Here is a 16,166-nt window from a genome sequence, read left to right as displayed (position 1 = left end):
GATGTTCGTTCATAGGCACGGGAAGCGGTGGTGGCGCTGTTTTTTCGTAGGCAGAGTCGCAGGGACAGAGGCGAGACCGGAGATTGCGGAGAGACAGTAAACAGTAGTGGATTAGGAATTTTTTTTCTTTAGTCTTAAGCAATTATATTATATTATATATAGAGAGAGACAGTAAACAGCAATCAATTAGGATTAGGATTAAGAATTTAGGTTTTACCTCTTTTCTTTAGTCTTAAGCAGTTATAACTGTTACATTATATTTTATAATTTATATATATATATATATATATATATATATATATATATATATATATATATAATATATAGATATTTTTTTAAAGGGCTTGGCCCGCGGGTAGGCCCGCAACCCGCGCGGGTTTACCCGCGCGGGCTATGGCCCTCCACGGGCTAAGCCCGTTAGGCCCGCGTTTTCACGGGCCTATTTTTTGGTGGCCCTAACCCGCCCCACTGTGGGGCGGGTGCGGGCCAACCCACGGATTTTGACCCACTTTGACAGCCCTAAGTAGGAGTAGTAGAAGTAGCAGTAGCAGCAGTAGGAGCAGTAGCAGTAGTAGCAGTAGCAGTAGTAGCAGTAGCAGCAGCAGTAGCAGTAGTAGCAGCAGTAGCAGCAGTAGTAGCAGCAGTAGTAGTAGGAGTAGCAGTAGTAGTAGTAGGAGTAGTAGCAGTAGTAGTAGTAGTAGCAGTAGTAATAGTAACAATAGTAGTAGTAGTAGCAGTAGTAGTAGCAGTAGTAGTAGCAGTAGTAGTAGTAGCAGTAGTATTAGTAGCAGTAGTAGTAGTAGTAGTCCTACCATTTCTCCATGGAACCTTTTAAATTTAATAGAAAACTTTTATTTAATTTTTATTTCTAAACTAACTAGGTAAAAATAAAATATTGGGCCTTCTAATATTTGGGGCTCTTGCTGTAGCCCAGCTTGCACAGCCCAAAATCCAGCTCTGGGCCAAAGGAGCTCGGCACGATTGACCCGGTCTTACCCGGGCGCGGTCAACGCGGAGATCCAACCGACCCGCCATTTTAGGGGGAGGGGGGGGGGGGGTTGGTTTGTATAAAAAACCCTCCACTTTGTCTCATTAAGACGCCTTCAATATTCTTGTCCTAAAAGTATCTTTGTAATAGCTACCATTTCTCCATGGAACCTTTTAAATTTAATAGAAAACTTTTATTTAATTTTTATTTCTAAACTAACTAGGTAAAAATTAAATATTGGGCCTTCTAATATTTGGGGCTCTTGCTGTAGCCCAGCTTGCACAGCCCAAAATCCAGCTCTGGGCCAGAAGAGCTCGGCACGGTTGACCCGGTCTTACCCGGGCGCGGTCAACGCGGATATCCAACCGACCCGCCATTTTAGGGGGAGGGGGGGGGGTTGGCTTGTATAAAAAAAACCCTCCAATTTGTCTCATTAAGACACCTTCAATATTCTTGTCCTAAAAGTATCTTTGTAATAGCTTGCTAAGCGTTATGTAGTATAATATACAATCCCAGCGACCTTACGACATCATTTTATTAATCTATTTCCTATTTACGTTTTTAATCGGGTTTAGTAATTCGGGCTACCCCGGATTAATTAAACCCATCAGCTTATTGCACTTTTGGAATATTATTATATTGGTATTTTGGGATGGTTAGTTGACATCTCATTCATTGCAGCGGCTATTTTTACCATTATTCAAATAATTAATAATTACTCCCTATTATTAATATAATAATAATGGTAATGGTAATTACATCTAATTTCTTATATTAACATTTGTTATTACTACTTTTTCATTTGAAATCTATTAATATAATGGTAATTACATCTAATTTCTTATATTAACATTTGTTATTACTACTTTTTCATTTGGAATCTTTTAATTGGTATAATATTACGTGATTATTATGACTATTCATTGTAATTTTGTATAATTTGATAATATTTTTAAATAAGGAATATGAGTATTGTATCACAGTTTTGAAAAAATATTTATTTATATGGCAATTAGATATTGCATTTTTTTCAACCTTGTCATAATGATTTTGATTATAAGAATCATATTTTGAAATTCCTAATTTGCTTATTTTAAACTTTTATGGTAATAATGATGATATTAAGTGACATTTAATTATTACTATTATTAAATGTTATATGGTTACGATTAAGAAATTTGATTATATTTAACTGTTATGTAATAATTATTAGAATTGTTATAGTAATTACGATTATAAATTTTTTGAACTGATGGATCAATGAACTATACCATTACTATCGTCATTAGTTTTGGATTTTGATAATATGATTTGAAATCATAATTTTGAAACAATTTTCAAATTTGATCCAAAATATATGTATTAATAATGATAATATTTTGTAACATTTAATAAGTATTGCTATTAAATGTTAGGGGTTACGATTGAGAAAAGTATACATAATAATTAATTAGTAGTATTATTATAGTAATAACGATTATCGATTTTGAACTAAGGAATCAATGTGTTGTAATATTATTATCATTATTGCTTTGTATTGTGATGCCCATTTTAGTTGAGTATGAATATTTAATTTTATTTTTATGCTTTTAATTTGATATTGTTTTTATGCATATAATAAAATTAAGTGCATGATTTAAATTATGCAATTTGAATTGGTATTGTGAAAATTTAATTTGCAAGTGATGACATATATCCTAGGGTTGATGACATATATCGTAGGGTTTTTATCATGTTAGGATTTACAATTTTAAGTTATTTCTCATCAAGTTTACTATATACATTGAAGCATTTTGTATTGGCCTACAATTGAAACTTTTCAATAATTGAAATGTGCATATATATATATATATATATATATATATATATATATATATATATATATATATATATATATATGTATATATAGTTATTAAATTATTATTCAAATTTTATAAACTTCTAAGTTTTGGGTTTATGTTATTATTTGAATCATAATTTTCATGGCTCATTTTAAATTGTTATTATGTTATAAAATTTATTTGGATATGAGCTATTGAATTTTATGCATAATTGTTCACTGGCATAACATTATATTTTCTTGGATATGAGCTTATTGAACGAACCCGGCGAACTAGAGCAAAGCCTAGAACACAGTTAGGCAAATAATGGAGTAGAAACAGAGTTTTGAAGAGAGAAAAAACACTTCCTATGTTGTGTGTTCTTGTCACTATGTGCTTAGGAAATCTGATGCCTTCTACCCTTCTTATATAGGGATGTAGGACCTTAATAGCATTAAACAATGCCATTTAAACTTGGCTTCGTAACATCTGAAACAGCAAGCCATTACCCAGGATTTAAATTCAAAATTGAAAATTAGAGTTAATTGAAAATTAAATCCGTAACTGAAGAATTTAATCCCGCAATTGACTGTTAGCCTTCAACCCCAAGCCGAAACCATACTACTTCAGTTTCGGCCTCTCAGGCCGAAACAAGTCTCGGTCGGCCTGGCCGAGACTAGCCACATTTCGGGCTAAGGGAGGCCAAGTCAGCCAATTTCCGGACGACATTCATGCCCACAGGTGTCGGCGCACACGAGCTTGAATCAAGCCTTTTCGAACTCGTTTCTAGTTGAAATTTGATTTGCACCCCACCTTCCCCCCCCCCCCCCCCGCTAGAGAGCCTCTATTATTATTTTGCTTCTTTGAGTTAATACTTGCCCCAAGTGGGAGAACGTAACAATTTCTATTTCATTAGGGCACTATTAAGTGGTCGTATGGTGTAAGTTAATAAGTCATTTATGACCATATATTATGGTTCTGGTTTGAAATGGACATAATTGTTTCTGTTACGGGGCTTATAATGATGGCACATAGGCTATTTAAGCACAGACCTATCACTACTCTGATTGAAGTTTTACACTACACCATCTAGTTACACAGGAGATTAAGTGGTAGACAACAATGTTCAATTCATTGGAGTTCTTGCGGTAATATTGCAATGAAGGTATCAATGTACCTATGGCTAGAGGCAGGGGCTAATCCAGAGGGGGGCAATGGGGGCAGTTTCCTCCCCTCACTCCTCCCTACCCCTTTAAATATATGTATGTGTTTAGGGAAGGGTTCATGTGTGGGTATAGCTTCCCGTGCGGTTGTGCGGTTAGATTTGAGTCGTTGATCAAATCTAGATCAACGGCTCAAATCAATGAAAATTTAAAAAAAAAAAACGTGTGTCAGGAAGAAAGTCACGGACCTTTAAGTGTTAGATCTTAAGCACAAACTCACGCACATTAAGTACAAAATCCACGCACATCAATCACAATCTCACGCACATTAAGCACAAAATCCACGCATTTAAGTATTAACTCACAGACCTTAAGTTTCAACAACTACTGACATTAAACACAAACCCACGCACATTAAATACAATACCCACGCACATTAAGCACAATCTCACGCACATTAAGCACAAAACTCACACACTTTAAGTATTAACTCACAGACTTTAAGTTTCAACAATTACTGACATTAATCACTAATCTCACACACATTAAGCACAAACCCTACGCAAATTAAGCACAAACTCCATTCACATTAAGAACAAATCTCACGCACCTTAAACACAAAAGCCCACACTTTAAGTTTTACCAACTACTCACATTAAGCACAACCCCACGCACATTAAGCACAAAACTCATGCACCTTATGCACAAGACTCACGCATCTTATATACAAAACTCATGCACATTAGTCACAGAACCGCTCACATTAATTTTGACCTAGATTCAAAAATTACAAAATTACCACCGCGTTTTTAAAAAAAAAAAAAAAATTGGTAATCCTGGACGTTGATTTAAGCGAGATGAATGGCCCAGATTAAACCGCACAACCGCACCAGAACCTAATTATATATATATATATATATATATATATATATATATATATATATATATATAGTTGTAACTTATATATAACAACTAAATGTATATATAAGTTATTTATTGTTTAAGTAGCTTAGTTGGTTGTCCTTCTAAACTTGATATTGAAATGTTATTTGATCAAACCCCACTTTTCATTGGTTATTTTATCTTTTCCAACTCTTCACAAGACAAATGTTTGTGTTTTTTTTTAAGTCATAACATATATTATTTTTTAAGTTTACTTTTTATAAATAATTTAATTAATGTAATTTACAAGTTTATATTATACTTTATCGTAATTGATCTAACTACAAGAAAAAGTATATATGAATATAATATCAATAGAGATTATATGTGATTTATAGTGTATGCCTTTTCTGTTTGATTAGGTTTAATATTATGTCATAAATATTTTTATAGTATTTTTTTTTTTTGAAAGGAAAAGGTAGATTAAAATATTAAACGACTAAATGTTGAATACAAGTAGGATAAATAGAAAACCATCAACTATGATCAGACTGAGAACGAGCAAGAGCCCTTGCCAAAGCATGAGCGAGCTTATTCGCTGATCTACGAACAAAACGAAACGACACAAAATCAAAGTGTCGTTTGAGATTATGACAAACTGAAAGGACACAGCCAGCATAAGATAAATCTGTAGAAAGCGACTTCAACAACGATCACACCATTTGAAAATCAGAAAATATCATAACCTTACGCCAGCCTTGTTCCATAACCCACGATAGTGTTGGAATTTTTAGCTAAAAATGGCATTTTTGAGTGATTATTTTGTGGTACAAATATATGTGGGTCCACTTCCGATTTGGGTCGGGTCAAAGTGGATTCAGTTCATTGTATTGAGATGAAGAATTTGATATAATGTACGCTCAAAATGAGTAATATGTGAATGAGAAATTGATTCTCAAAGTGAACCTATTTGAGAGAAATCAAAAACTTAAGTTTAAATGCTAATTAGAAATCAGCATTTTAATAACTTTCGTTGCACTGCACGAAAGTTGTAGAGCTTAAGTGTAATTAAGCTTTGGTTGCTTAATTAAGTGAATTGGGATTTTAGCACCTTTCGTGTTATGCTTTCATGTTGGACGAAAGTGCATGCAAATTGAAAGCTTAATTATAAGCTTTAGTTTCATGCTGAAAGTTGGAGTTGTGAGCTCTTTCGTGCTCTCCTTTCGTGAGCTACTTTCGTGCTGAGCACGAGTCAATGCTATATGCATTGATTCGTGCTGCACCGTTTCGATGCTTGCGGACCACTCAGGTGCGGTTTCCGGTCCCAATTCGTTAAACTTTCGGGTTTGTACAGACTTCTCAGTCACTCAGATATTTTGAAAAGGGTCGTTGTGGTCGGTACGAATTAATCGCGTATTAAGTTCGTGACCGTTGGAATTATTACGATAATAATTACGACCGTTTCAAACGTTATTATCCAATTATTAAATCTTGGATTTATGTTGGTTAATGGCCATGAATATGCTATTTATTCCCTATCTTCCTACAAATACCTTGGGTGGTTGGCAGAATTTTTTCACTTCGTTTTTGAAAATCTCAAAATCTTTAGTTTTCTCTCAAACTCTCATCCTTTGATTTCAAAAGAGGAAAATTTCTGCCAACATCTTCTGTAAAACATCGGAATGCCCAACTTGTGTTCTAGTTCGCCGGGCTTTGGGTTGGAGTGCTCGAACGCCAAAGTCGTAGTCCGTTTTATCCTGGGAGACTGACGCCACAACGATCCTAGCACCCTCAGAGGTGGCGAATCGGTTTTAAGGAGAGTGTGTGTACACACGACTCGGGCTTCCTATGATTCTTCTTTCTTCTCGTTGGGTTAAAACCTCAGGTTAGAAATCCGTCTCTTGTTTTATTTTTTGTTCTTGGTTTCGGACCAAGTGGTGGGATTAATCTCGGAAAAATTGAATCCTTATACTAGTTTCGTACTAGTTGTGGTAGGATTAATTTATGAGAAATTAAGTCCCGTGTACTAGTTTCGTACTAGTTGTGGTGGGATTATTTTGATAAAATAAATCCCTATTTGGTTTATATATATATATATATATATATATATATATATATATATATATATATATATATGTTGTATATACATGTAATTTTGGTTTCGTACCAAAATTAGTTAGAATTAATTTTCTATAAATTAAATTCCATCTTTCGGGACAAATATTATATATATATATATATATATATATATATATATATATATATATATTGTGTTTTGATTTATTCACCAATATCCAACAATCTTAAAACCGAATAATTTTTTGGTGAATAAAGTCGCTGGATTCCACGAGTGATGGAACCGTGAATGTTGCTCGTGTTGCACATTCATATGGTTGGATCGGCAATATAGTTGCACTTTCCGAAACCCCGGTGAACTTTGGTTCGGAGACCGGTGGTGGCATCAAAGGGTATATCCCTACGATGAAGGTACATGAGACGGTACCTTGTGGACTGGTCGAAAGACCATTGAAATTCAAAGAGTTGAATTTCGAAGGGTTGCAACTTAAAATGTTGTACAACCTAGTGATTCTCGGCATGTCATGGTTCTTGACTGAGATGGTTCCTAGTGGAAAGGAACATGAGTCTAACGCTCAAACCGTTAGCATAGTAAGGATTTGGAAATATTTGATTTTTCCTATGCCTAAACTATGTTTTTAATGGCTTGTGTGACTCGTTGTGGGAATCTTTGGACTTGAAGTATAAGAGTGATGACGCTAAGGCAAAAGTGTTTGTCGTTAGCCGATTACTTAAATACAAGATGGTGGATTCTGAGATCGTCCAAAGTCAAGTTGACGAAGGAATGATCGTGAGTGAAGCCTTTCAAGTGGAATCTGGTATCCATTTGTTGCCTTTGGGCAGAAAGGACTTCAAGAAGCAATTCCACGGAAAATGCTTGAATGGCTTAACGACCATAGTGGTATGTAACAAACGTGTTGCATGTTGAAATCTCGTAAAGGACTTCGGTTCTAGATTTCAAGTATAGTCAATTTGTCAAAATTGGGATGGGTATATAATTGTGAGCGTCAAAGCTCAAGTGTATTGAATATTTTAAATAATATTCTTGATACGATTATATAAGCTTGATTCAACTAGTTGAAAAATTTGGTTGATATAATCTTGTTAATTGTGTGAAAATTAACTTGATTCAAGATACCAAATTGTACTAGTGTAAAATTAATTTGTGACAAATGACGGAAGTGTTGTGACAACAAAATAAATCTCGAACCACCTAACTTGCGAGTAATGGTGTAACGATTTATTAAGTTGTCATTCTTGTGGAATAAGACAAGGTTTTGTCTAAATTTGAAATGAAGGCAAGGGTTAATTACTAATTGGGCTATAAGCTCGGTGTAATAACTGTAATTAATAAGAACATTATTAATTGGTCTTGCCTGGTTGGGTCTTCGTGTTTATGGCACGGTAGACAAGGTCATGGTAATTTTGGATCTATACGTAGATTAATTAGCATGGACCACATTCCAAATTTAATGATAAGCACAAATATGATATTTGTGATGTGGCAAACCCACCGAGAAGTGAAGCACACATCTCGGGTCTGAGAAGTGCTAGAAGCACCTCTAGGCCATATGATCGAGAAGTAAACGTACATTTCGGTCATAGGCGAGTTATCGAGAAGTGGAGGTACGTAACCTTTTGGGTACCTTCGGGTGACATCTTGGATGTAATTCTCGGAGTATCAACGATAGCACTCGATAGTGCTAAGTGAATTTTGCTTAAAAGCAAAAACGATGTCGTTGATAAACTTATTCTTTATAAGAATAAAGTGGAAAACCAACTTAATCGTGGAATTAAGGCGGTTAGAAACGATCGATGTAGTGAATACGAAACACCTATTGGTGATTCTGCGCAAGCGTTGGTATCGTACTCGAGCGTACGGCACAGTATTCACCTCAATCGAACGTTGTTGCCGAACATAAATATCAAGACATTGATAAGTTCGGGTCTAACTCAAAGTGTGTGGGGTGAGACAAGATTTTGGACAAGTAAGTACCTTTAAAATAAGGTTACCCGCACGAAACTTGATAAGGCTTCTTATGGGTTATGGGTACGTAGGAAGCTTTCCTACCAATACCTGAAATGTGGGGGTGTCTTGCCAAATGCGGTTTTTGGTTCTTAGTACACGAGTCCTATGTTCTGGACGTACATAAGAACACGATAAATTGAATCAAGAAATTCATCACTCTTTGAGAATGTATTTCTGCGAAGGTTCAATGAAGGAACCTAGCACGTTGAAATGAACGTTCGACGTAGTTGTGGTTGGAGGGTATGAAAGAGAACCCGAGCTCGAAGCTAGACGTAGCAAGAGAGCTAGGATTGAAAAATCCTTTGGTCCATATTTTCTGACGTACATGTTAGAATATGATGCGCATATTCTAACTTGTTTACTAGAAAATGAACCAGATTTTCTGACATGGTTGTTAGAAAATGAGCCTCGAACATATGTAGAAGTGGTGACTTCTACAGATGGACCAACACGAGAGAGGCTACCTAGGTGAAGTAGATTCTATCTTAAAGAATCATACTTGAAACTGGTTGTTCTTCCTCCGGGTTGTAAAACCTCTGGATCTTAATGGATCACGTGTCGGAAGATAAAAACTGGTTGGTTATATTGAAGTAAATGGCCGGGCGTGTAATTGTAGATTACATGCAACGCGAGAGCCACGGTTACTTCAATATATATTCTCTTGTGATGAGAATGAAATCCATCCGGGTGATACTTGCCATAGCCGTTTAGCGAGACTTGGAAGTTCATCAAATGGATGTGAAAAATCACTTTCTTAATAGACATGGAACGACCTGAGGGTTTTGTGGTTCCGCGCTATAGAAAGAAAGTGTGTGATTGGTGAAATCATTATATGGTTTGAAACAATTGCCTAAGCATTGGCACGTGAAGTTTGATCATGCAATGATAACCAACGAGTTTAGTATAAACGAAGTGAAAAGTGTGTCTACGTAATGGATACGATAGACGGTGATATCACTATTTGTTTATACACGATAAACTCATCGTGGGTAGTAACGATCAGTTGATCAAATCTACCAGGAACATGTTAAATTTGAGATTTGACATGAATGATATGAGTTTGGAAAATTTAATCTTCGGGATTAAAATCGTGAGAAGATCGTATGGTCTCGTGTTAAGCCAATCTCATTGTGTTGATTGAATCCTTGCAAAGGATGATAATCAAGTGGCTTGGACACCATTAGATACTAACGTACAACTAGCCAATAATCACGGAGTTTGTATTTCTCACGGAGAATACATCCAGATTATTGGTAGTTTAATTGTATCAAATGGGTGGTACTACGCCGGATATTGCCTTGCGATTAACAAACTCGGTAGACATACGAGTAACCCTAGTGATACGCACTAGAAGGCAATAGTGGAAGTTATGAGATACTTAAGGTATGCTCGTGACTTTGGACTGCACTACGTGGGATATCTAGCTGTATTTGGAAAGTATAGCATGTTAAAAAGATATCAAAGGACGCTAAGTCCATTGAAGGCTATGTGTTTACGTAGGCCAGTGCAGTTGGTTATACAAAAATTCTCGAAACGATTTGTGATAGCTAAGATCCATGACGGGATCAAAGCTGAGAGCCTTACACTCGTGTCGCAAGCGAGTAGGACGAATGGCTATGCCATTTTTCGGGAATGTTCCTAGAGATAAACTCGTACCTCCAATTTGTGTGCGAATTTGTGTGCGTTGTGATAGTCAACTCAAAATTGGTTAAGTACAGAGTTAGATGTGGAATGGTAAGTCTAGACTTATAAGTCGTAGACATAATACCATTAAACAATTTCTCACAACATGGGTTATCTCTATTGACTACGTGATGTCAAAAGATAACGTAGCGGCCGCTAACTCACTAACCCGAGGGTAAGCAAATGGTTGTTGAGAAATTGGCACGAGGAATGGGGTTGAAGCCCATGGAATAAAAGTTCTATAGTGGACACCCAACCTAGCTGGCACCTAGGTTCAATGGGACAACTAAATTATGGAACGAAGCGTGTCACTGTGGGGGTCCCGGACTCCCTACCATTCCTCATTAGAACAGTGACTCCCGCACGAGGCTAGCATGTTGACACTTTAATGATTCGAATGTCGGTTGACATGTGTGAGTATGCAGGATACTCGATAAAGAATCACCTATGTTAGAGAGAAGTGGGGTCGCTTCAAAGGAGAATTGATGGGCTCAATTCTTTAGAAACTTTCGCAGAACCAGGAAAGTGACCCATGACCAAAACGGGCACACCCATGAGAACAGAACAAAGGTTGGAAGGTTCCTGTGTGAGATATGTCATCGTCTACACAAACGGCAGTTGGTTCAAAGACATCAAGTTCTACCATACAGCCAGTAGAGTAAACATATCTTCACAAGGCAAGGTTCAAAGGGTAACACCTACCTATGCTATGCAGGGATCGACCGTTGAGCACGTTCGTGTCGATTTTTCTTCGTCCCGAAAATCAATTTTCATTCATGTGGGGGACTGTTGGAATTTTTAGCTAAACATGGCATTTTGAGTGATTATTTTGTGGTACAAATATATGTGGGACCACTTCCGATTTGGGTCGGGTCAAAGTGGATTCGGTTCTTTGTAGTGAGACGAAAAATTTGATATAATGTACGCTCAAAATGGGTAATAGGTGAATGAGAAATTGATTCTCAAAGTGAACCTATTTGAGAGAAGTCAAAAACTTAAGTTTAAATGCTAATTAGAAATCAGCATTTTAATAACTTTCGTTGCACTGCACGAAAGTTGTAGAGCTTAAGTGTAATTAAGCTTTGGTTGCTTAATTAGTGAATTGGGATTTTAGCACCTTTCGTGCTATGCTTTCATGCTGGACGAAAGTGCATCCAAATTGAAAGCTTAATTATAACCTTTAGTTTCATGCTGAAAGTTGGAGTTGTGAACTCTTTCGTGAGCTACTTTCGTGCTGAGCACGGGTCAATGCTATATGCATTGATTCGTGCTGCACCGTTTCGGTGCTTGCGGACCACTCGGGTGTGGTTTTCGGTCCCAATTCGTTAAACTTTCGGATTTGTACGGACTTCTCGGTCACTCAGATATTTTGAAATGGGTCGTTGTGGTCGGTACGAATTAATCGCATATTAAGTTCGTGACCGTTGGAATTATTACGATAATAATTACGACCGTTTCAAACGTTATTATCCAATTATTAAATCTTGGATTTATGTTGGTTAATGGCCATGAATATGCTATTTATTCCCTATCTTCCTACAAATACCTTGGGTGGTTGGCAGAATTTTTTCACTTCGTTTTTGAAAATCTCAAAATCTTTAGTTTTCTCTCAAATTCTCATCCTTTGATTTCAAAAGAGGAAAATTGCTGCCAACATCTTCTGTAAAACATCGGAATGCCCAACTTGTGTTCTAGTTCGCCAGGCTTTGGGTTGGAGTGCTCGAACGCCAAAGTCATAGTTCGTTTTATCCTGTGAGACTGACGCCACAACGATCCTAGCACCCTCGGAGGTGGCGAATCGGTTTTAAGGAGAGTGTGTGTACACACGACTCGGACTTCATATGCTTCTTCTTTCTTCTCGTTGGGTTAAAACCTCAGGTTAGAAACCCGTCTCTTGTTTTATTTTTTGTTCTTGGTTTCGGACCAAGTGGTGTGATTAATCTCGGAAAGATTGAATCCTTATACTAGTTTCGTACTAGTTGTGGTGGGATTAATTTCGGAGAAATTAAGTCCCGTGTACTAGTTTCGTACTAGTTGTGGTGGGATTATTTTGATAAAATAAATCCCTATTTGGTTAATATATATACGTTGTATATATATGTAATTTTGGTTTCGTACCAAAATTGGTTGGAATTAATTTCCTATAAATTAAATTCCATCTTTCGGGACAAATATTATATATATATATATATATATATATATATATATATATATATAGTGTTTCGATTTATTCACCAATATCCAACAGATAGAGCTTCTTTTATAGCATTTCAAAGTGCTTTAAAATCTTGCCCCACCCAAATATATATTTTTTTGGCTCCGTTATCCCGTAGTCCGTCATAAACATTGTATTATATTTTATAATATATTTTGAATTTGAAAAGTGTTTGATATTTTGTCATTGACATTTTTGAAGTAATTTGAACTTCGCCCCCACTCAAAAAAAAAAAAAAAAAAATCCTAGATCCTCCCCTGACGGGAGGTACGCTCATGCTCGATCTATGCTTCCGTTATGAAGTTAGTTTATCACACGTATAATACATGTGTATCTTGTTGGGGACATTTAAAGAGTAGGCTTTGTCCCACATTGCTTATCTACCTTTCTGTCTCCCACTATTTAAATTACCACTTATTTTAAAAGGCTTGAAGTATTATAAAGAGGGAACAAGGGGAGATCCCGCGCGGTATGGTGGGGTCAAAGTTTTGGTCCGCACTTTTTTTTTTAACTCCTAATTTTAAGGAAACGTGAGGTGTGTGTGGATGATTAGTGGAGATCCTTCTCTTGCTCTCCCTCTTTGTAGGACTCATTTGGCTTGTAATGGAGGAGTGGTTTGCATACAACTAGTATATAAACCCACTGCTTTTTTTTTTTTAACTCCTAATTTTAAGGAAACGTGAGGTGTGTGTGGATGATTAGTGGAGATCCTTCTCTTGCTCTCCCTCTTTGTAGGACTCATTTGGCTTGTAATGGAGGAGTGGTTTGCATACAACTAGTATATAAACCCACTGCTTCATAACATCAAGTGCACTGAAAGAAGAGATTACCTGAGAATTCTTAAAATACATGTTCTTGTGATTCTATGTTTTCCTGTCGAAAGCAGTGATACCCTGGTCGCAAATGCTTTTAAGGAAGTGTATATCATACACGACACAGATATAATCCTAGCAAAATTCTATACAACCTGTTCGAATTTCTTTCTGGTTTGTTCGCACAGCAGCATCGTCGCACGTCCGTTCTTTGAAGCAGCGATTCTTTGTGAAACCAAAGCTGCCTAACTTTTTATTATTGTTGCTTTGTGAAACCAAAGCTGCCTAACATTTTATTATTGTTGCTTTGTGAAACCAAAGCTGCCTAACATTATTGTTATTGTTGATTTTCGAACCTGCTGCGATTATTATTATTATTGCTGCTGTTCCAACTGAAGCTGCTGCGCATCTTGTTACCATTCTTCAACATATCTAACATAAAGGACTTGTGTCAGGAGCCCACCACATTTGATGTAACTCGCACACTGCGACTGTCAAATCTTGATCATTTGTACTTACTCACAATTTATCAAGCACCAATTGAGATACTCTCGTACGAGCAAATTTTGCAATTTCCTTTCCTCCTAGTTGGTGGGAGCAAAGGAGAATGATCATGTGTATCATGGGGATTGAGGCGTTATGCACGAGAGATGGGGTAAGACATCGCCAGGCAGGATGGCTTACTTAAGCTAAATGTAGGTGTTAGTATTGATGCAAGCATAAAGAAAGTGGGGTTAAACAGGCTCTATTTCTTTGTCACATTCTAAGAAGTGGCATGTCAGTCCTCCTACTTATATTATTGATGTTTGTCTCATGATCTTTCTTCCTAATGAAATTTTGACCGACTTTAATTAAAAACCTTACTTTTAACAATTTGCTACTTTTAATTCTATAATAATGACCTAATTTTATACTTCAGATTTGAAACCAAATGTTATTATATTAGTGGATGGTCAAATAAATTATTTAAGCTTTTTACTTATTTTAAATTAAATTAGCTCTTTTTGGTAAACAAATTGATTTTAAAATAATACTCCATATGTCTCATTTTACATGTTATGTTTATGTACTATTTATTTGTCAAGCCAATTTTTTTTTCTTTGCTTATTTTCTTTATTTTTTTTAGATTTTATTTTATTTTGTATTGAATAATATTTTTAATATAATTTCTAAATGTGTAAATTTTACCATTCAAAATGAGTGGTCACAAGATCGAACTCCGGTGGTGGGGGCATTAATTCTTCGTGCTCAAAAAGATTGAGAAAAATATAATACATATACTATCTTATAAAGAATTATGAGTATTAAAAAAATATTAATATTAAACTTAATATTATGAAAAATTAAATTGTTTATAATTATAGTCAAACCTCGTTAACTAAATCAAACACATCAAATGAAATAGATGGTAGATTAGTTTGAAATGCTACTAATTTTCATAATAAATGTTACAAAAATAAGCGAGGCTTGACTTTAATAATCATAGGGAATAGTTTATTATGAGACATTAATAATTTTCATATTAACTTTAATACTACTTTTAATTTAATTAGTTTCTAAATAAACTACTCCTTTATAGCATTTCAAAAATAAATATGACCTAATTTTTAACCTTTTTTATTGCTTTCATCGTTATTATTTAAACAAAAAAAAAACAAAAAAAAAAAAACAAAAAAAAAAACAACAACAACAACAACAAAATCAAACAACAAAAAAAAAAAAAAATCAAAAAAAAAAAAATCAAAACAATGATATTTATCCCTCTATATTAAAACTCTATTCCCTTCCCTTATACAAAACTTGAGAATAATCGAATCCCTTATAAGTATCACGGTTCTCCTTATAAGTATTATACTTTCTCTTATAAATAACTCTTCAACTTCTAAATATTATATAGGTAAAAACATGTTAACCGTCATGTTGGAATTTAGTGAGAGTTAATCGTCTAATCTATTTGAATGCACTAAAATAATAAGTTTATGTGTTTAATTGTAATTTTTTAAAATTTTAAAATATAATTGCATTTTGACAAAATAATAATAATAATAATAATAATAATAATAATAATAATAATAATAATAATAATAATAATAATAATAATAATAATAATAATAATAATAATAATGGAAAATTGTAAAAAATGCCCCTCTATAATATGTCAATTATCAGTGTCACCCCTGAATTATGAGTGGTGTAAATGTTGCCCCTCAATTATCAAAACGGTGCACATATAGCCCCTCCCGTAACGGGCATGTGGTTCCCCGTTAGTGTACGACACCATTAAGTCGGAGTAAATATGTAATTTAATTAGTTATTTTTTCCCTCCCTCGATTCGAAGTACCAGCGGTGGGGAATCACATTTCCATTACGGGAGGGGCTATATGTGCACAATTTTGATAATTAAGGGACAACATTTACACCACGCATAATTCAGGGATGACATTGATAATTGACATATTATAGAGGGACATTTTTTACAATTTTCCCTAATAATAATA

This window comes from Ipomoea nil, unplaced genomic scaffold, assembly GCF_001879475.1.
Source record: "Ipomoea nil cultivar Tokyo-kokei standard unplaced genomic scaffold, Asagao_1.1 scaffold2957, whole genome shotgun sequence".
Taxonomy (NCBI): Eukaryota; Viridiplantae; Streptophyta; class Magnoliopsida; order Solanales; family Convolvulaceae; genus Ipomoea; species Ipomoea nil.
The sequence above is the reverse complement of the archived record's forward strand: the minus strand, read 5'-3'. Positions refer to the sequence as shown.